This window comes from Mus pahari, chromosome 8 (genome assembly GCF_900095145.1).
Source record: "Mus pahari chromosome 8, PAHARI_EIJ_v1.1, whole genome shotgun sequence".
Classification (NCBI taxonomy): domain Eukaryota; kingdom Metazoa; phylum Chordata; class Mammalia; order Rodentia; family Muridae; genus Mus; species Mus pahari.
This window is the reverse complement of record NC_034597.1, coordinates 7,287,731-7,310,655: the sequence shown is the minus strand read 5'-3', so window position 1 is coordinate 7,310,655 and position 22,925 is coordinate 7,287,731. Positions and strand designations below refer to the sequence as shown.

Sequence of the window (22,925 nt, the reverse complement as noted above, 5' to 3'; positions counted from 1 at the left end):
AATAAGTAGTTTGAGACCAAGGACTGTCTCTTTCATGGAGACCTGCTATGGGAAGAAGCATGAAGAAGGACTTTGACTACCAAGCCTCCTGCAGAAGGCTCCTTTTTGCCCCCAGAGAGTCACCACAAAGCTAAGAACAATCACCAAGGAGCTAAGCCAGAGTTCCCATTTCCCTGGCCCTGAGATCATCATCTTCCTCAGCCTCAGGGCCCCAACTTTGTTTTCAACTTTCTGTGACTTTGTGGTGACGTCATGTCCAGGTGTTTGGGACACCTCAGTCCTGGACTCTTTATCACAGGCCCATAGATCCCCAACCCTCCATTTCTGACTTCTCTGTGTGGTTTTCCAGCAGCGACTCGATTCTCAGTAATTAGGGAACTCCAGATTTGGCCTCCCACATCTTAGACTGTGTTTTCCCTCCTCATGAGCAATGTCTAAACCCAGCACCTGTAGTGCAGGGCAGTCGCTCTGTGTTTGTCTGCTCAGAGCCCCAGTAGTCAGGCAAAACCCAAACTATCCTGATCGTTATAGGTGATTATGCTATTTCCCAATGTGTTGTCAATAATTAAATAATTATCTTAAGTACCACACCTCAGTAGTTTTCTTAGCCATTAGGTAGATGAATTTGATTTGCCCGGGCTTGACTAGTTGTCTATGTACATATCATAATGCAAAAGACAATTAATGAAAAATTAAAAATTCTGATTAGAATTTTCTAATTTTGTTTTGGTGACTGTACCCTTCTGGTCTGTAAATGTAGATCAGATGTAGGAAAGATAACCAGGATCACAGACACCTGCCCCCTTGTGATAAAATAACTTCCATTTTGCTTCTCTAGGTAGTCCGAGCTCAGGGATCAGGAGGGATCAACCAAATGGTGTCAAAGTTATCCTGTTTTAAGACTGCAGAAGCTATATTGTCCCATGCATAGGGAAATTGTGACATTTGTTGTTGACTTCAAGAAAACCCACAGTGATGCTATAATCTCTAGCATGTCTTTAGCATGGAAGAAAATGCCTAATTCCAGTTAGAGGTCAATGGGAAAAAGTCAGCAAATATCTGAGATGATTGCCAACCAGCACTGACTACATACCCGTAAGACCTGTACACAGATTCAGTAATAGCATCTATGCTTGTTACCTTTTAAAATTTTACACACCATAATTTATCCTAAAAATGTTAGCTCATAAATTGGTCCTGTTGAGGACCTTTTTATTTATTCAGAGCAATGTTAGGTTATCTTTAAAAATAGTAAGATGTTTTAAATATCCTCAGCACTGTTTTTTGCTACTTTTTTTCTAGTCTAGGAAAGTCTCATGGCTTGGCACATGTGAGACCATTATTGTTCTGAGAAGCACCTACCCACCAATAGCTATTCTTCAGTTTCTTTGGAGTAAAGATGGTGTTTGGAATATGCCGATACTATTTGTGATAAGGATGTTGAGTATGGAAGTGACCAGGGTACTAGAGTGGGAAATGAAACCCTCAGATTCTTTTCCAAACGATTCATACATTGATACAGGTTCTCTATGATAGGTAGGGCCAGGTGGACAAAGTTCATCCAGGATTTCTTTTGCAGAAGATGGTATCTTTGGAGTCAGCTGATAGACACCCCCCCCCCCAGAGTGACTACTGTAGAGAAGTATGCTCATTGCTCTCTAGCATAATGGTCTACTATTTCTTCAAAATACTTAATAATACACATTGAACATTGGTACATTTGTATGTTTTTGTTTTACAAGGCAAAGTCTTTCTATGTAGCCCAAGCTGGCCTAGAACTCATGATCACCCTATATCAGCCCCCTCGTAGCTAGGGTTATAAATATGTGTGGTCATGCCCAGCCTTCAATATTTACATTCCATGTGGTCTAGAATAATGTTGAATTGTTTAACAGAAATTCATTATTACTATCCATTTGCATAATTTAAAATTTCCTTACTTAGCATTTCTTTTGTTCTGATAAACCCTTTAACCCATTAGCCACTTGGAAAAGAAAGGGTTTATTTCAGCATACGCCTAGAACCAGCAACTGAGGAGGTTAGGGAGGAGTGCTGCGTACTGGCTGCCTCACGGCTGGCTCAGCCTGCTTTGTGTATAACTCAGGACAACTGCTCTACTTGCAATGTTTGGCACTCTCCTATAGCTACCATTATTTAAGAAAATGCTCAACAAACTTACATATAGGCATCTGAAGAACATCTTTTGAGTTGAGAGTCCCTTTGTCTCAAACGTCTCTATCATGTGTAAAGTTAACAAAAACTAAGCAGTACACCACACTAAGCCAGTGAGAAAAGTATGTAATTAATTTCAATAATATTTATCTCAAAACATCAAAATAATTCAACAAACAACCAAATTAAACTTTATTGAGTTTTATTCACATTGTCTCTAAGAAATAGTCTACATTTTTGCCTTTATATAATACTGAATGCTCTACATTTTCATCAGAAATATTTGGCTTCTTTCTATATTTCATAAAATGTATGAAAGATGCCTGTCAGATTGTCTCCTACATATTTAAGTATATTCCAATAGTGAAAAATATTTTTAATTTAATTTAATCACAGTTACATAAAATTAAGCATTTTTCATCCATTTACACTAGCCACATTGTAAGTGCTCAATAGCCCAACACGCCCAACAGACAGCAGAGCTCTAAGCTATTTGTGGGAACTGTTGGGGATGGTCCATAGGCACAGTGTGAGTGCTAGTGTGTCAGCATCACGACATCATTTTCCTGGATCTTATCCATTCTCTGATTTTCTTTTTTAATGTTTTTGTGAGCCAAGTATTTTCCCTAAACCTTTCATCATCTCTCTTTTATATGGGCCCTGAAGGACATTTCCTCATGACTATTCATCATTTGTATCCTGGGTACTCAGTACTCTCTGCTGCATGGGCAAAAAATTCAAGAATGAGTTAAGGTAGAGATAGATCAAGGAAGAAAATTCATGCTTCTTTTCCTGTTGTGAAGAAAAAAAAATCATTTTCCTTCTGTGAGTTGCTCTAAAGAGCTCATATTCCAGACACATTTGATTCTGAAGATGTGTGCTAGAGATAAACACCCAAGTTTTTATGTTCTCTCTGTGGCCCAAACTCTCCCTTAAAGTGATCTAGAAGATCTTCATTTCAGAACTCTCTCTTTAAGCACTACTCCTATGGCAGTGTCTCTAAAGAAGTGTTTTGAAGACCTTGTTCATGATTTGCCGCAATCCAACTAGATATGAATGTTGCAAGTGCCTTGATTTTTGCAAACACCCTCAGTAATTCGTATACCTAGCCACCTCAAAGTTGATCATTTTATGTAGATCCTCAACTTGGAAAGAAGGTGTTTTTTTGTGTGTGTGCATTGATGTTGTTCTGGGGAAGGGCTCACAAAGCCTCCATTAAAAATCCTCCTGCCTCAACTTTCTAAAAGATGGCAGAACTGGAATTACATATTTGTACCACCATATATGGCCTGGATTCACCAGCCCTAGTTTTGTTTTCATCTTCTCTCTCCACTCCTAGAATGTGATTTATCCCAAAGGACCCACAATATGCCATTTACTATACTTCCTCTCTGTTCAGATCATCCAACTATGGTACTGGAGCATCAACATAGGGCTTATGAGATGTTTGCATGCACACAAAATAGAGAAGACCATGGAAAACTAAGACTAAGATCATTGTAGATGGATAGACACATGGGCAGGCTTTGTGTCTTGGGCATATGAAGAAGATGTGAGTCATATCCAGTTGGGTTGGAAGTTGAGTAAAAATGAACAAATGGCTGAAAGGGCTCTGGCTTGGTTCAGAAAAGATGCATTTGGTGTTCTGCCAAACATAGATCTGAGAAAGAACACTGGAGACTTGAGACAAATTAAGGTCTGAGCAGGGGAATAGAGCCTTGTGAATGTTAGGGAATAATGTAATAATTGCTGAGTCAGATACTTTACAACTGTGGGAGATTTACAGAGTGCAAAGACCTAGAAGGGGATAGCTTGGGGATCAAGGACAAGATCAGGGACCATAACTGAACAGCTAGAGGTCAATGGACTATGTAGCCTGTGATGGGTCATAGGCCTAAAATTATTCTAGACTAGCTCAGATCAGAGAATAAGTCAGAGGATTCAGAGAGAGAAGTCAAGTCTGTTGGGAACCTGAAAAATGAGAACTAAATCCTGTTCTTTAGCAGCCCAGGTGGCAAAAAGAAACCTGAGATATTGGCCTTGGAGTTATATGACTCCGGCACTGAGAATGCAGACCTAGGAGGATCTGAGAGAGCCATGGGACCACTTCTGTGCTCATTGAACAAACATCTCTGAAGGAGTGGCAGTATGTGTCCCACAGAGAGTGCCTTCCTAGTGAAAGACTTCCCAGACTCAGTCAGACTTATCTTACCTGGAATCCATAGTCCACATGCTAAAGTCAACAGAAGAGTCACCATTCCACATGTCTTGGTCAATGCAGAGCCACATTTCATGGGCAGATCAACACAGAAGCACTCATCACATACTCAGATAAGCACACTGCAATGGTCAATGTATCCAGGCCAATATCATATAGAGCTACCCATCCATGCAACTGTTTCAGTACAATGCAAAGCCCTGCTGTTCTCCTAGAGCCATGGACTAGATGTAGCAGAAAAGAGCATGGAAAATCTTGGGGAGAGGAGTAAGATGGTAAATCAGGAGCTGTTCCCAGTAATGCATGGTGCTCAGAGCCTTGTCAAATACTGTGTCCACTGCCTTAAGCATATGAATGGTTTAGAATAGAGGAGTAACTTGATTAAATAAGTGTTCTCTTTAAAAATTATTCTTATACTTGTATAAGTAGGGATTCCCGGAGTGTTTTTTTTTTTTTTTAATATCAGAAACCCAGATATTCAATTTTTACAGAGTAGAGGTCCCCAAAGAGTCTTGGTTTATGTGGTTAACTATGGTAACCATAATAATAATTAACACTAAGAAATGTTTATTAATTTGTTAAAATAATAATACAAAATATTATTAAATTCATGTGAAAAGAATTATTTTTTCAAAAACACACTGTGTAGAGGAGTTGGGCGTGACTGTGTACATTTTAGTCCTGTCTGATGTAACAAAGGATGACTGGAGACATATATGCTTCTGTGTTCATCATGTTTTTAAAGATTTACTTATATATCTGTATATGGCTATGTGCACAAATGTGCATGTAGCTGCAGAAGCCAGAGACATAGGATAGGAGCTGGGCTTATAGGCAGTTATAGGCACCTGACATGGGTTTGGGAACTTAACTAGAGTCCTGTGCAAGAGCAGTACTTGCTCTTAAACACTCAGTCATCTCTCCAGCCCCACATGTTCATCATGCTGTCAAACCCATATAAGGAAGATTCAAGACCCTCTAGTGAATACTTGCAAGAAAACAGGCACAGGAAATGAAGGCATATATCATGGTATATGCACAGGAAAGGAGAAAGAGATGGATAAAAGTTAGTAACCCACGGGATACACAATGAGAGATAGGGTCTCTGGGATGTCCTGGCCAGTGAGTAGCAGGATATAGATATGGTAACATTCTGCCACCATTCCCAAGCCAAGCAGATGTCCTGCCAATGAGGTTGAACTGAGATGGGAAGGGAGGAATGTCTAGTCTCAAAGTAGTGAACACTTTATAGTTAAATCTCCCACAAGTTAGATTCACAAGGAACAGTTTCTGGGGGCAGTCAAGTCAACCACAGCTGTGCAATTCGGGTCAACACACCCCTGGTAAGTATAGAGTGTATAAAATGACAGGAAACCCATGACATGTCTGAAGAGTGATCACTGCAGACACAGTGATACCATTTCTGTCACAGTTTTCCTTAGAAGCATTTCCTTGAGACTTTTCAATCTTAGCTGGATTAGGAAATGAATGAGAATGCCATCACATCAGGGGAATGTAGGCAGCAGCTGTGTGTCATAGAAGTTGTGGTCTTGTTTGTTGAGATGCAATCCCTTTAGGCCTGAAAACCTAGCACCTTTTTTTGTGGACACATCTTATTTTTTCAATCTATATTTTATTGTTTCACATTGTTCTGATTTCTGCTGTGCCCTTACCCAGAAATTTTATTTTCTTTTTTAAACAGGTTTATCATGCCATGCTTTATTTTTTATTAGATATTTTCTTCATTTACATTTCAAATGCTATCCCAAAATTCCCCTATACTCTCCCCCTGCCCTGCTCCCCAACACACCCACTCCCACTTCCTGGCCCTAGCATTCCCCTGTACTGGGGCATATGATCTTCACAAGACCAAGGGCCTCTCCTCCCACTGATGGCTGACTAGGCCATCCTCTGCTACATATGCAACTAAAGACACAGCTCTTGGGGGGGGGTGAGGTATGGGTTAGTTCATATTGTTGTTCCTCCTACAGGGTTGCAGATCCCTTTATCTCCTTGGGTACTTTCTCTAGCTTCTTCATTAGGGGCCCTGTGTTCCATCCAATAGATGACTGTGAGCATCCACTTCTGTATTTGTCAGGATCCTGTCAGTAAAATCTTGCTGACATATGCAATAGAGTCTGGGTTTGGCAGTTGTACATGGGATGGATCCCCAGGTGGGGCAGTCTCTGGATGGTCCTTCCTTCCATCTCAGCTCTGAACTTTGTCTTTGTAACTCCTTCCATGGGTATTTTGTTCCCCATTATAAGAAGGAACGAAATACCCACACTTTGGTCTTCCTTCTTCTTGAGTTTCATGTGTTTTGCAAATTGTATCTTGGGTATTCTATGTTTCTGGGCTAATACCTGCTTATCTGTGAGTGTATATCATGTGTGTTCTTTTGTGATTGGTTTACCTCACTCAGGATGATATCCTCCAGATCCATCCATTTGCCTAAGAATTTCATAAATTCATCAGCTCCTACTACAAAAGGCTATACACACATCTTATTTTAACTTTCCACATATTTTGGAGGAGCAAACAAGGGGAGGCATGTATATGCAGCATGGTGATATGTGGAACACAGAAGGAAACCTGTAGGAATCAGTGTTTTCCTTCCACTATGTGGGTTCTGGGGATGACCTCAAATCCTTGGGCCTGACAGCAGGGACCTTTCACTCACTGAGTCGTCGTTCCAGCTCCGGTGTCCATACTTCATGGACGGCCATTTTGCCAGCTAAGATTCACACCTGTTCGTACACATCACCTAAGAAACCTAACCATCTTCCATTCAGTGTCCCCTAGCATACCACTGTGCTGTTTGAAGAGATTTCACATGGGCAAACTTTTGTGCATATTTATAAGTACTTTCATGGTCATAAGAGAAATACAGAAAACATTGGAAAATAATTTATGTTAACCTTATTTTTTTGGCTAATAATGTAAGAGAATGGAGTTTTGGAAAGAGTTTATTAGCAACCGTACAGATTGAATGTAACACAATAAAGTGCTTGTGTGGAGTTACTTCTGCCGAGTTCAGAAGAGACCACTTTCCCAGTGACACCTAACACCTGTCAAGCATCTATAATCTTCATTGGTTTGATAACTTATTGTAAAATGTCCTTTTGGGAGCCTGACTTACTTCACACTTACTTCTGATTAATTGTTTTGGGTACGTAGAATGTTAGAGTTTAACCTGAATATAATTAGAGGAAACAAGCAGGCAAATTAAAATGAAAAGAAATTATGTAAAACAATGGGCTCTGGATATTACAGAGATGTCAATGTCACAAAGTACACAAAAGAAAAAAAAAGGAGGGGGGCTGGACCAATTCAAATGAAAGGAGACTGAAGAGACATTAACACAGAATCATCATGTGATCCTTCATGATGCCCACATGAAGACAAAGGGTCATGAGGCCCATTTTAGAAGTCTTAAGGAGATTAGAGAATTGAATTGCTTACTGGAAAACAGGATAGTTATAAATGGTAGTCTTCCTTAATGTAATAATATCATTATAGATCATATTCTCATCTTCAGTACTACGTGCTGCAAGTAGAAAGAACATCCATGTACCCAACTAAAATTCCAATAGTGCAGTTAAAGTATACAGACCCATATAATTCTTATACATATTTTGCCTATCTATAGGTACATGTGAAATAATGTGCACATGATCCACAGACACATAGGTATATATAGGCATAGATATAATCATAGACATATATACAACACATAACATATATGCATTTATAGTCTACACAAAATGCATACAGACATGCATGTTTAAGCATATATCCAGATTCATACATAGAAACATACATACATACATTCATACATACATACATACATACATACATACATATATAAATATGTACATACACACACTTCAAAGACAGAATTTGATAGGGCATGAAGAAACAATTTGGAACATTCTTTTTTTTATTATTGCAATCTCTCTTCAGACTTAGACTTAAGATATTTCAGAAAGAAGTGAAAACTATCAGATCATTTTGAGTCTGGAATGTCTTAGACATAAATCCAAAAGTCTAAAAACAGTATAGAGCAAGGAGCAGGTGTTGATATGCATAAAATAAAATAAACCACCAGAAGAAGGTGTCTCTACCATTCCAAGACCTGCCAAGGCTTTGAGCTAACTACTCCACAGACAAGATCTCACTACAAAGGAGTGATTGGCCACCAATGTGGACTCTGGTCCCTGGAGCTAAGGACAGTTTTGACTGTTTTAGTTTCAGTAGGTGAAGGCATTGCTTGTTACCACGAATCAAAGGATGCCAACCAAAATTACAACTCAGGCTTTGCTGTTGTCTTCATGGGTTTGTGAATTTGCTTTTCCTTCCGTGGATCTTTAGAATGGTCACTGTGCACAAGTTTTGTTCTCAGCACTGGGGCAAGGCAGTTCACATTCAACCTGTAATAGTCTGCATTTTTGAGTTTAAGTTAGAGAAGGTAGCCAGACACATCAGTAAGTAAATGGGAGACTTCAAATACTTCTAAGCATTTTAAAGAAAACAAAACTGAATGAAGATCAGAGCAAGCCTGTCTTCTGAGGAAACCCCCAGTCACGGACTTGGGAGCCTCTTATTTTCAAGCCTTTTACCTAATGTCAAGCCTCCCCTCATCTACATCTCCCTGTTCTGCTGGATCAACATAGGTCTGTGTTTTGGGCCTGTGTCACATGATTGCAGGTTGGACCAAACTGAAAACTACTCACTTGTTTGTTTGCTCTCTGACAGATGCATGTGTTGTCCTTGCCCCTTAGCACTTGTAGCACAGACCTGCATGTCTCCAAAGATGCTGATCCCCTGGGAATCTCATCTCATACCTACAAGTAGAAGAATGACTTAGAGGCCCTGGAAGAATCTCCAGGAAGCCATGTCAGTTCTCAGCACTTCACCCTCCCTGGCATGCCTCTAAATTGCTATCTGCTTTTGCTAATTCGATGTGACAGGTTTCTAAAGCAATTTCAGTTTGTGCCCAAGCAGGGTGGGGGAAAACTGACACTTCATTCTCCTTGTGATGCTCATCAAATCCATTTGGACTCCGTTCCTGAAGGCATTAGATATGTTTTATCTTTTCTTCAGTCACCTTTCCAGGTTGTTCCAGTAATTATATTCTATCTGCAGCACTCGTGTTTCCCCCAGAGTGTGGAGCCTGTGATCGAACTCCAGCCAGGAGGCCACCAAGGACAAAGAACAGAAGCAATGCCTCTTTGTAGTGAAGAGAATTCCAGCTTTGAAAGCCAGGCAAATTGCTTACCCCTTGGGTGGAGTTTGGGAAGGAGAGAGACTGTGTACAATTCAGTGTCCCTCTCATTCCATGTCCCTTGCTGGGTTAACTGTGTGGGCTCCGGATGGCAGGGCTTAGAAGAAATAGTAAGTGGTATCCTAGGACAGGCCTGGCCATTAGGCCATGAGCCTGGCTGAAAGCCTGGCCCACAGCAGCCCATGTACATATATGAGTTGACACCTTTCTCCTCCATCATGATTCCTTGTCATAACTGTCCCTTCCCACCGGACTCCCCTCCCCTGCAGCAGTCTGTGTAGAGAGCCTGCACTATCTCTCTGATGTGTACATACTTCCTCCTTGTGTACCATGCTCCTGTCTCTGATGGACTGCCCCACCCTTGCTGTTCAATTTTCTGGGTTTTAGCTCAGAAGTCACTACAACAGCACCACCCCAAGTTCTTAAGTTCTTTCCCTTGTGGATTGTCTTCATAGCCTCTCTGAATGTCTGTGTTTGGTGTTCATGGTCCTTTTTGTCTCAACCCTGAGTTCCATCAGAGCAAAGGCCCCTTGTGCCACCCGCATCCCACTATACTAAACACATATACTAAATGCTGCATATACTAAACACTCAATAAAGAACTTACACAGACTCTGTTAGAAATAGGACAGCCCACATTCACACTGTTGGGATCAAATAGCACAAAGTTTCTGTGATCACTTGGCAAATTTTAAACATTGTGAACACTGCACTTTATTTACCTCTGCCACATTGCTGTGAAGAACCTTTTCCTTTGTTCCAGCCCCAAGTATCTCTTCTATATTCTCATAGCATTATGCATCACTCTAGAGCTGAAACGTTCCTGATACTCTGGGTTATGCTGGTGTGGGAAATTTGAAGCAGGAGAAGCATAGAACCTGTTCTTTAGCCACAACTCAGGGACACTGGTTCTGGTCCTGTGGAATACACAGCATTTAAACGGTGTCCAAAGCTATGTAGAGACTTTGTTCAGAGTTAAGCCACGAGGTGCTGCTTAAGTGCAACAAGACTGGCTTCAGAAAAATGGCATCATGTCGCAGAATTAACAACCATAGAGACTTGCACAGTGGCATCTTGGTGGCTTTGGTTTATTGTACCTCTGCAAGACAATGGTGCTGTGATGAATGGCACTTGATGCTGAACACATCTAGCTTATAGATGGCCTATGTAATTTTCTTCATCTGCTTACCTTTGTGGAAAGTTTTCAACCTTTCCTATTTATAACCTTCTCATCCTTCAATCAATATAGAGTGTGTTGGCTCTGAAAGAGGCTTGATTTTAATTGAGGAGGAAGAGATAGGGGGTTTCATAAATCTCAATTCATTATTCATGATGTTTAGAAAGAGGTGGATTTTTAGATGTGTGAAACTATCCTGGCAGAAACTGAATTAGGCAGAGAGTGTTGATGTTAGGTGTTACAAAGCTCTTGTTCCCTGACACCTTGTAGATAAGGTGCTGATATTGCCAGCCCACCCTTTGCCCCATTTTCATAAGGATTGAAAAGAGGTTCTTTCATTTCAGAGGAAATGAACATACCCAGCTTAAGAAAATGGAACCAGGCTTTGAATCTGGGGAAATTACTTTGAGCTCTAAAACTGTGTTCTCCTCATTTCCTAAAACTAAGACTGCTTCTAACTACTTTTCTGCTTTTACTTCTTGAGAGAACCAAAATCCTGCAGACATGGACAGGATATGGGGTTTCTTTGTAACTGCCCTAGAAGGCTCCCTCCTGGGACTGCTCTCACCCACTGAGAAAGTGTGTAGAGCCTAAATACTCTTAGTCATAATATTATTATGGAAGCATTTTTCAGTTTTAATTTGTCTGTCTTAAATGTGCAACACCAAGCTTGTCTTGTGAAGTATGCCTTTGGATAGAGCAACCCAGGACAGAGATAAAGAATAAACTGTCTGTCTCAGATTCCAAGAGTACACATTGCTCCATTAAAGCGCCTTATGAATAAAAATGGAAATGCTTTGTGGGGAAGCACTACTTTTGAGAAGAACACTATTAGAGTCATAGATAGAGGACAGCCAAAAAATATCCTTCTCCCAGAGGATTAACACACAGTTTTCAGGGATGTTTCTGATGGGAGCCACTTATATAATCATGAAAAATAATCAGAAGAAGAGGACGGGGTTCAGATTGTCCAGGGCACTGCTTTTGTTCTGTATCATCCAACACAATGCTGGGCTGTTGCAAATGGAAAAACCATCTCCCAGAATCTTAGAGTGGCCTGAGTAGTTCTTTCCCTCATGTGGAGAGCTGGGAAGCCTCTGATGCACTCATGGAGAAAGCAATATTTGCATTCTGACGCTCACAGCAACACCTTGCCCCGCCTGATTTCTTCTGTGTGCTGTTTCTCGGGGATGCTTTAACTCAGAATCTTTTAACAAGAAAAGCTACATGAATGAAAAGAAGAGAACATTCCTAGATTCCAACTGAGTGCCTATTTTTACCAGATCCTTCTTGTTATATTTCTCAAAATAAAAATAGATGCAAGCTCCGGAGTTTCGGTTTTGTGACAGATCTTGATGGACATGCTTTTCTGTAACATGGGAAAACAAGCCTGTTCAGTTGGGCTCTTCATCATTCATGCCAGCATTCAAACTGCTCCTTCATGACCCTCTCCTCTTGACTCATCCCTCCCATTGCCACCAGATCCATTTTCTGAAGATGCCACTGTAATTCAATAGTCTCCTTGTTTAGAGTTAGTTAACTCAACTATCTGTGATGCTACAAGCCTGGATGTGGTACCACATCTATGTTTATGATGGCCATGATCAGCATGATGGCCTTACTTCATGATGCTTTTTTTGTGCTTCCCTCCACCTCCGGTGTGGCCTCTGCTCAGAAAATTCTTCTCTCTTGACCCTCAAGTATCCCATACTATTCCATCCTTTTGTGGCCTAGGATAGCAGCTAGTATAGAAGTTTCTGTTAACTATGCCTGGTGACTGTAACCCCCTGCCTTTTACATTCACTTCAGTGGTATTTTCTGCCTTACTCAGTAGTCCTTATATTAGTGTTTTCTATTTCAATGTTGGTTTAAAAATGGCCACATGTCTAAGATGATGTCTCATACTTGGTACATCTCCCTCATCATCCAGTTGATCACTGGGCTCTGAGCGTTGAGAGTCATGTAACATGCTATAGCTGCTCTGTTCTTCAACATATACAAAAGTATATGGGGATATATACAAAAGTATATATCCACAAAAGTTCTCAGTCAGGATGACATGAGAGAAGCTACTGAGGGAATCAGAGGTCCTGAAGAGACCTCGGGTTAAACTGGAGTGGGGAGCATTTGATGAGCTTTTTGTGGGCCACAGCATTACCTTGATTCTAAAGGAGGGTGTCCATTTAATGTGTTGATAGACCAGGAATTTTATTCAGCCTCAAAGAAGAATGACACTGTGATCATTGTGTTAAGTGAAATAGGCCATAGATAGACAAATATCATATTTTCTCATATAGCAATATTGTGTGTGTGTGTGTGTGTGTATTCATTTGTGCTGTGTGTATGTAGGACATGGAAATAGTAAAAGGGGCTGTCTTGATTAGGTTTTTGTTGCTCAGATTAAACCATAACCAGGAAATGGATTGTTTTAGCTTATATGCAGAGGAAGTAAATGAAAAAGTTCAAGGTAGGGAGGCACTAGAAGTGTGTAGGAATACTGCACACTGGGTTACTCTCACTAGCCTGCTTTTATCTTTTTCTTTTTTTAAATCTAACTTCTGATCACCTGCCCATGGGAGGCATAACTTGTAGTGGGCTTGTCCTTCCCACATCAATCATTAGTCAAGAAACTGCCAGGCCATACCTATTAGAGGTCAGTCTGATAGAGATGAATCCTTAGTTAAGGTTTCCTCTTCTCGGGTGACAAGTTGACAAAAATTAGCTATCACAGGCCTCCTAAGAGGAGATGCAAAATCCTTACCAGTGGGGAGGAGAAAAACATGGGTAATGGAACACGAGGGACATGAAAGCGGAACGGGGTACAGTGAGAGAGGGTACATGAAAGCGGGAAGGGGTAAAGCGAGGAAGGGGCAAGGCAAGGAGGAAGGCAGTAGGGGAGGAGGAGGCAAGCAAGAACAAAACACTAAGAATTAACTACAGTTAGAACGTGTGATTTGTTCTGACAATGCCACGTTACCACGCTATACGGTACTTAGGTCCTGTTACCAACAAGTACCAGAGGTTGAGGGTTGAACCTAGGTCTGGCTTCAGAGCCCACTTTCACTCTCACAGGCTTTTAGGGTATGGCCTCCTGCCATGCTGGACTGGATAGAGGTAAGCCGAGCCAAGGTTGCTGGGATAGATAGTATGTGATCCTGCAGCAGCACCTCCTGCACTGAGAGAAGAAAACAGCCAGCTGACGTAGCAGAAGCCCAGAGAAAGCTGTATATACCCTTGGAACCCCAGTAGTGTGGCCAGCTGAGGCTCTGTCCCTGCTGAGGCTGGCAGGAAAACCCCACCCCCTATGGCAGCCTCTCCTGTGCTCACAGTCTCTGCTTTGGCACCTGTTCTTGGCATCATATGATGCTGAGAAACGTTAGGTGTCACCTCACAGCTGTGAAGTTGGGTGGGAGACAGAAGCCAAGGAATGGCATCCTGGAGCTGGGAAAGAAAAGGAAGGCAGAGGAGAGGCGGGGGAGCTTCAGTAGGCTGAGGAGATGTAGGAGGGCCATGGCAGCTGCCTTGTTTGGGAGGTAAGCTTACAGCAGGAACACACTGAAACCCCTCAGTCTACACAGCCAGCACTGTGGGATGGTGTGGGAACACCACAGATGATAACCAGAGGTTCTTATACCCCTTGGCTGTGATGTCTGTTTCAGGGTCTCAAGTGGTTTCTCTGATACCAGTTCAAAGCCAGGTTCTAGGTTATTAACCATCTAAGAGCTATCTATTACACAGAGCGAACTGTACCTATCCTGTGCTAAGGTACATAAAGCTACAAAAAGATGCCACACTGAAGTCACTGCATTTAGTTTCTAAAGAGATGAGTCATATTATATGGGCAGTGAAGAGAATGCTTATTCTTATGCTTATAGTGTCCATACCTGGTGGCACCAGATGGCTCTATTTTTTTCCATGACTAATTAACAACCTAAAATAGCCTGCATTTCCTAGATGGGGAGAGAAATCCAGAGCCTGGCAGAATTTCTGGGATGCTCTTCTGTTCCCAGGCTATTTCTAATAATAATAGAATGGAATGATGATTTAAAATCACTCCAAGATTGGGTGTCCTTGAACAATACTAGGATGGCTTTATAAAGAATCCTAAAGTGGATACTCCTGTATTTCCCAGCTGCTGTGTCATCTGAAGCAAGTCAAACAAAGCCGAGGTGGACAGCGATGGCTACATTTTAGGGAGGAGTCTGGTGTGGATAGCAAAGGCACTCACACGTTGCTCAAAGATTTAACACATCTACGTTCCAAGCTACAATCCATACAAATTAAGTCAGAATTTCCAAGCAGGAAATATGGCATTGGTGGTTTTAAGCAGGGAATATGGCATTGGTGGTTTTAAGCAGGNTGGTTTTAAGCAGGGAATATGGCATTGGTGGTTTTAAGCAGGGAATATGGCATTGCTGGTTTTAAGCTCTTCCAGGTGGTTCAGATGCTTGCCTATGAGTAAGGTACGGTACAGTGAACCTTGAAGAAAGATGCTAGTATGTCACAGAAGGACTTCATGGAAAAGTGGAAGGCAAAGAACAGCAGGGAGTAAGATGGACTCTGTTGGCAGAGAAAACAGAAAATGCAGAAGAGAGTCAAAGCTCATTATAACTGTGGCCAAGGGGCCTGAGGGGGAGCAGGCTGAGTATCAGAAAAGAGCAGTGTGCCTCCTAAGGGCCCTGAAACACCCAGACACTCAGCTCTCAGGGGCACTTTTATAGGGCATCTGCACAGGAAAGGAACAATTGTTTGCTTAATGTTCACAGAGAACAATCCCAGAAAGAAAGCAAAAAGTGTAAGCTCCCTAACTTGAGCCATTATATTGCTCTCTCCGGGAACTTTTTGTAGCATTCCGTGGTACATTTTGTTAAATGGACATTTCCTAACTTGAGTCATTATGTTGCTATCTCCAGAGGTTTGTATAGTGTTACTTGGATGTTTCTTTAAATGGTCTTGCTGATTTTTACTTAAATGTATCTTTGTAAAGCTCCCTGTCTGTGTGTCCATCTTTCTATCTACTAAGTTTTTCCTTAGGCAGAAAGCTATTGCCTTTTTCATAAGTAGAAGTTCAATTTTTGAAACCAATACCACGGTGAAACAAGTCAGAGTGGCTCCTTGGATAATTGATGTTCATCCTGCATCTGCGGTGCTGGCGTTGTGTGGAAAAGGGGAGTCAGTAAATGGTGTTGAAACAAAACACCAGTGGGGACAGGTCCAGAGGGTAACAAGAGGGGGTAGTAACAATGGCAGCCCAGAGGCAGGCGTGGTGAGGACCCTGTCACATCTCTGAATGGGGATGATGGGCATTTTGTTGAAGTTGCCCTGAGAATGTGAGCAGAGCTGGCCTCCTGTCAACTTGAATGCTAACATAAATGCAGGAGGTGTGATTGCAGAACCTGACAAAAATCACAAGAGCCCATCTCTAAAATGCTTTCCGATGGAGCCATCTCTTTTTGCTCTGCCTACAGAAAAGGGCAGCCCCTCTCGGCTTGATGAAATGTGTTTGCTTTGAATGTAAATAAACCAAACTTTGTACCTTACAGATGAAGAGACCATGACTTATAGAGGCTGGGGGAGTGGCCAGGGTTTGTGTAACCAATTCACGATGGAGCTAAATCTCAAACTGAGCTGTGTTTGACTGCAAAGGCCTTGTCTCCTTTCATACCTCCTCCCCCACAGTTCTGTTCCTGGCTGTTCATTTCCCCAGATGATTTTTGGCTCAATGATTTATGAGCACCCTAAAGAATAACTGCAGGGATGGAATTGATAATCTCTGTAAAACAAAGCAAGAGGCATAGTACTACTGCTGCTGCTGCTGCTGCTGCTGCTTCTACTGTTCCAAAAGGTGACATGAAGACTGGGAATGCATTACAGCTAATAGTTTAATGTCAAGTAAGTCCAAACACAGAGTGGCTCAATACAGTATAAATGTTGGTGACATGATTATCTGAGGATGTTTGAGGCAGGTGATGGAGTGGGGATTATTGCAGACTTCGCTCTGCTGGGGAAGGGAGGATTTATTTTGTTTTATAGTTCCAGGAGATATGGTCACGGCAGTAAAAAAACAATGTGGAGCAGGAGGTAGTCACACTGCAACCACAGTCAAGAAAGAGATTGATGAATGTCTGGGCTAAGCTCATTTCCCCCTTTCTATCTAGTCTGGGACTCCAGACATGGGATGGTACTGTCCACACTCAATTAACCTAATCTAGATATTCCTTCTTAGATAAGCCAAGAAACTTGTTGCTCTGGTGATTCTAAATCCTCTCAAGGCACCAATCAAGATGGCCTATCACTTTCTTTTAAGTACTCAGCTGATTGCAAGTTAGCTGTCATCAGTACATCCACTGATGGAGATGCCCAGCAGATCTCAAAAGAGACATTGATAATCTGCTCCTTCACTTATCATTTCATTGGCCAGAATTCAGTCACATAGTTAAAATTATTTATAAGGCAGGCCAAAAGAAAACAAATGAAGAAAAGAAAAAAATGGATTCTTGAAAGCATTCCTACCAGAGAAGTCAAAGAAAGGCACTGTGTGTAGAAATCTGAAGATGGAATAGCAGACTCTAATTAGAAAAGCCATTTTACCAGTGTGTCCATCTGAAACCACAAACAAGAGGGCCTGTTGCTTTCTATTCCAGAGTAATATAAGATCAAAATTGAAGTGAAATGTCCTGTGCTTGGCAAAGCAAACAAGCTCTTAGTATGCCAGACACATAGTCCACGATCAGGACTGGGAAGCTAAGCTTAGATTCTAACTTTTGCCATTGTGTAGCTTTGTAATTCAGCTCACTCATCCAAGCACTGGGAACTGAACAGCTTTAATTTAAGAATAAAAGAAGACCCCCTTCTTCATGGGGTCTGGTGTGTAAGAAACAGAGGTCTGAAAGAAAAAATGAAAACTAAAAGATGTGAAATGAGTATCCAAGTCCTTGCTCCATCTATAGGGCAAATAAGTTCAATGTGTGACTCTGCTCTCTGGCTGTCAGCAGGGTGTGGTGGCTTCAGAGCATAAGAATTCACTCCCCTGGCTTGGGCAGTCCTTCAGTATATCTCTCCTTCAGTTGAGGCTTACCCTCAGCTGTCTCATGCCACCTCCATATTTGCTAAGTCACTTCTCTGAGTTGATGGTATTAGTCATTTAAGCAGACTCGTTCCTGCTTCATGCCTCGAGGAGCTCCAGAATTAGAGCAATTCATTAAACTAGCTTCTTTTGTTCTTTTTCCTTTGACTAGAGTCACTTGGTGCTTCTCAGTTCTAGCTAAGGTCTACATTGGCTTTGAGGTTGCCTTCTGAGCGGTGGCCTTCTGGGCAGTGGCCTTCTGAGCGGTGGCCTTCCTTCTGAGCGGTGGCCTTCCTTCTGAGCGGTGGCCTTCCTTCTGAGCGGTGGCCTTCTTTCTGAGCTACTCACTAGAGGACAGTTGTTTGGCCTTGGCTTTCTGTATGTTGCTGTGCCGGTACAGTTGTGCGTTGACAGGCATATAGTAGAGCAGAATGCCACCCGTGTCCCAGTTGTTTCAGGTGAGGGTGTGTCTGCCTTTTTAAGGTTTAGTAAGTAGATAATAAGAAAGATTATAGAAAATCAGGAGGAGGCTTGCTACATTGATTATACTATCTCCTGTGTTGCACTGGGCCAGATTAGATCAAGATAATCTTGACCACCTCCTGATCAACCAACTGGCAGTGTCATCATTTACAAGATTAACTCAATGAAACACAATTTACAACCAAAGTACTGGCACAGATGTAATAGTGTGGTTTACAAGCTTTCATGTGCACAGGACTCACCTGAGATTTTTAAAAAAGAGGCACTGGTGGCTCCACCCAGGTTTCTGGGGCTGTTGGCAATCCAGCCTCCGATAGCCCGGGTTCTGAGAGAGGTTCCAATTTTACCAATCACTTATCTTTATACAAAACACTTTCAGATAATATATGTCTGTAGGAAATAACCAAGCTGCACTCACAAGAATCATCAGAAGCTGCCACCAGGAGAGAGCATTTTGTTTTTCCAGCCTACATTGCTTTTACCTAGTTCCTCCTTTAGGTCATTGAGAATAAGTGTACCTTAGGGAGTCTGTGTCCAAGTCCTGTATCGGCCCTGACCGTGGAAAGGTGGAATGGAAAGGAGCTCTTCCTCTTGGGTGGTGGAATAGACCTGATAGGAACATGATTTCAAATAGATTTCTTTCTTCTCTTTACTTCCTTTTTTTCCCTTTAGCAGTGACAGGTAGCAAACCTAGGGCCCGCTACCTGCTAGGCAAATGCTCCACCATGGAGCTAAAACCCAGTGACTTACTTATTTATTATATTTATTTTAAGACAGGGTCTCACAAATTTTCTCAGACTAGCTTTGAACTCACTCTGTAGCCCAGCCTGGTTTTGAAGGTATGATCTCCCTGATCCAGCTTCCCAAGCTGTTGGGATTACATGCCTAGGCCACATTGCACAAACATTACTATTAATCCTACTTGTACTGTGCTCACTGTTTGCCCACCTGCATACCGGTGTTACCTCCTTTAGATGCTCACAGAAATCATATAAAGCAGATCCTCTTGTGGTCTCCTCTGCAGAAGAGAAATAGAGTTACATAGAGGCTAAATACATTCTCCAGATCGACTTCACTTCAGTGCACACTGGTTCCCTCTGTTATGTGATGCATCTTCCCCGGTTTGACATAGGGAACTCCCGTATTCACCTACATACAACGTTTAAGGGATCCTTCCACTAGCCGTTGTCTTTTAGTAAATCCTTTGGTCTTCATTTACCAACTGAGAAATGGGCTTTGGCAATGCTCTGAAAACCTCTCAAGATTGTTGAGGAGTTGAAATAACACAATCCACGAGAAATTCTATAAATAACATATGAAAGTACAGAGAGAGCCTGGGATCAAGATAGAAGTCCATGGCTAATACACTGGATTAATGCTGAGATAATTTGAATAGCAATGTCTAAGTATCTAATGAATGCGGTGTTATTCTCTATTTCCAATTTTTTGTGACATTTTCAGGGAGAATCATTTTAACCTGAAATATTATTTAAATGACCAAACCAAGCAAAACCTGTTTGAATTTGTTTTGTTTAGGTGTGAAGATAGGATGTTTTGCAGAGGCTTAACTCCAATAAGAGATCCATCCGCTGGTTTTATTCATTCATGTATGGTGAAGGAGTATTTCCTCTAGTTTGTTCTGGGAAGTGTTTTCTTATCTAAGTTGAAATGAACCTCCACACTGCCTGTATTTAGATCCTAGGTGTTTCATGATGAAAGCCATTTCACCCTAGCATTTCACACTCACATTTAGAGCATGATTCTGCTGTTTCTCATCCCCACAAGTGTTCTTTCTGCAAAAGCTCTCACATTTGTAAGAGTGTCAGGCTTGTAGATTCTATCCCCGCTAAATTTTATCAGAAGAGAGATACAGATTTCCTCACCAATGAATAATCTGTCCCGTGAAAGAATTTAGGAGGCTGTAGTTGGGTGTGGTGGCAACCATCTGTGATCCAAGCACTTGGAAAGCAGGAGCAGTCAAGAACTCAACGTCATTCTCAGCTAAATGATGAGTATGAGAATTTCAAATCAGTCTCAATTACACAAGACACTGTTTAACACCATCTCAACCCCACCCTAAACCCACCAAGGTCTTCCTTCTCCTAGCAGCTTTCAACTGCCACAATTTCCTCAGTAAGGGATGAGATGGAGCATAAGACTGCCTCCTTTCTCTGTGCTGGTAGATTCCACATGCTCAGCACAGCTCCCACACCACACACACACACACACACACACACACACACACACACACACACATACATATCGGCATCTCTAACTGGACTTGAGTTCTAAAAATATAAATAGATAGATAGATAGATAGATAGATAGATAGATAGATAGATAGATAGATAGATAGACAGACAGACAGATCGAGGCATGGGGCTGGGAGGGGACTATTGGGAGAAAGAGAGTGGAGGGGATTTGTTTTCTTTGGACCATAGACCACCATCATTCTATTTTTTACACTTCTTTTTTTTTAATGAGGTATTTTCTTCATTTACATTTCAAATGTTATCCCCAAAGTCCCCTATACCCTCCCCCCACCCTGGTCCCCAACCCACCCACTCCCACTTCCTGGCACCGATATTCCCCTATATTGGGGCATATGATCTTCACAAGACCAAGGGATTCTCCTCCCACTGATGGCTGACTAGGCCATCCTCTGCTACATATGCAACTAGAGACACAGTTCTGTAGGGTACTGGTTAGTTCATATTGTTGATCCTCCTATAGGGTTGCTGACCCCTTTAGCTCGTTGGTTACTTTCTCTAGCTCCTTCTTTAGGGGACCTGTGTTCCATCCAATAGATGACTGTGAGCATCCACTTCTGTATTTGCCAGGCACTGGCATAGCCTCACAAGAGGGAGCTATAACAGGGTCCTGTCAGCAAAAATCTTGCTGGCATATGCAATATTGTCTGGATTTGGTGGTTGTATATGGGATGGATCCCCAGGTGGGGCAGTCTCTGGATGGTCCTTTCTACTGTCTCAGCTCTGAACTTTGTCTCTGTAACTCCTTCCATGGGTATTTTCTTCCCCATTCTAAGAAGGAACAAAGTATCCACATTTTGGTCTTCCTTCTTCTTGAGTTTCATGTGTTTTATAAATTGTATCTTGGGTATTCTAAGTTTCTGGGCTAATATCTGATTATCAGTGAGTGCATATCATGTGTGTTCTTTTGTGATTGGGTTACCTCAGTCAGGATGATATCCTCCAGATGCATCCATTTGTCTAAGAGTTTCATAAATTCATCGTTTTTAATTGCTAAGTTACAGTACTTCATTGTGTAAATGTACCGCATTTTCTGTATCCATTCCTCTGTTGAGGGACATCTGGGTTCTTTCCAGCTTCTGGCTATTATGAATAAGGCTGCTATGAACATAGTGGAGCATGTGTCCTTATTACACATTGGAACATCTTCTGGGTATATGCCCAGGAGACGTATTGCTGTAGTACTATGTCCAGTTTTCTGAGGAACTGCCAGACTGATTTCCAGAGTGGTTGTACCACCTGCAATCCCACCAGCAATGGAGGAGTGCTCCTCTTTCTCCACATCCTCACCAGCATCTGCTGTTAGCTGAATTTTTGATCTTAGCCATTCTGACTGGTGTGAGGTAGAATTTCAGGGTTGTTTTGATTTGCATTTCCCTGATGATTAAAGATGTTGAACATTTTTTCAGATGCTTCTCAGCCATTCAGTATTCCTCAGTTGAGAATTCTTTGTTTAGCTCTGTACCCCATTTTTTAATAGGGTTATTTGATTTTCTGGAGTCCATCTTCTTGAATTCCTTATAAATATTGGATATTAGTCCCCCATCTGATTTATGATTGGTAAAGATCCTTTCCCAATCTGTTGGTTCCCCTTTTTTGTCTTATTGACAGTGTCTTTTGCCTTATAGAAGCTTTGCAATTTTATGAGGTCCCATTTGTTGATTCTCGCTCTTACAGCACAAGCCATTGCTGTTCTGTTCAGAATTTTTTTCCTCTGTGCCCATATCTTTGAGGCTTTCCCCCACTTTCTCCTCTATAAGTTTCAGTGTCTCTGGACACTGTGTATTTCCTTGATCCACTTAGGCTTGAGCTTTTTACACCACCATCATTCTTAAGTAAATGTTACTGTGAGTTATGTAAATTATGAATTCAAAACAGAATGCGATAGGAATGGGTTTTTGTGTGTAACTCAGTAACATTTTTAAAAACTGATTTAGGGAGATGAGAGTGGCAGTTGATAGCACCATCATTTTCTGTACTTGGCTTTCATAACTTCACTTAAACTTTTGAAATAGCCTTTGTCAGAGTGGTGAAAATGTACACTGTGTCTTCCAAAGCATGGGTAACTTCTCTGGAATTGTAATATTAAAAAGTTATATAAAATAGGAGGGTCCCTGAGGTTTTGTTTACAAGCTGCTGTTGTGTAGAACATACAGACAGCAACAGGAAGCATGGACACCAAGGGGAGAGCATGCTGGGTAAGGATGCCTGTGTCTGTCCTCAGCAAAGTGGAAATCAGTGGGTTCCTTTTCTTT

At 41.6% G+C, this 22,925-nt stretch overlaps 1 protein-coding gene across 4 annotated transcripts in view; it reads left to right on the top strand.

Annotated features, from left to right (window-relative positions):
• The window catches only part of Lrrc3b (leucine rich repeat containing 3B), an 82,112-nt gene that overhangs the window by 13,087 nt on the left and 46,100 nt on the right, over positions 1-22,925 (top strand). The gene's annotated exons all lie outside the window — the stretch shown is intronic.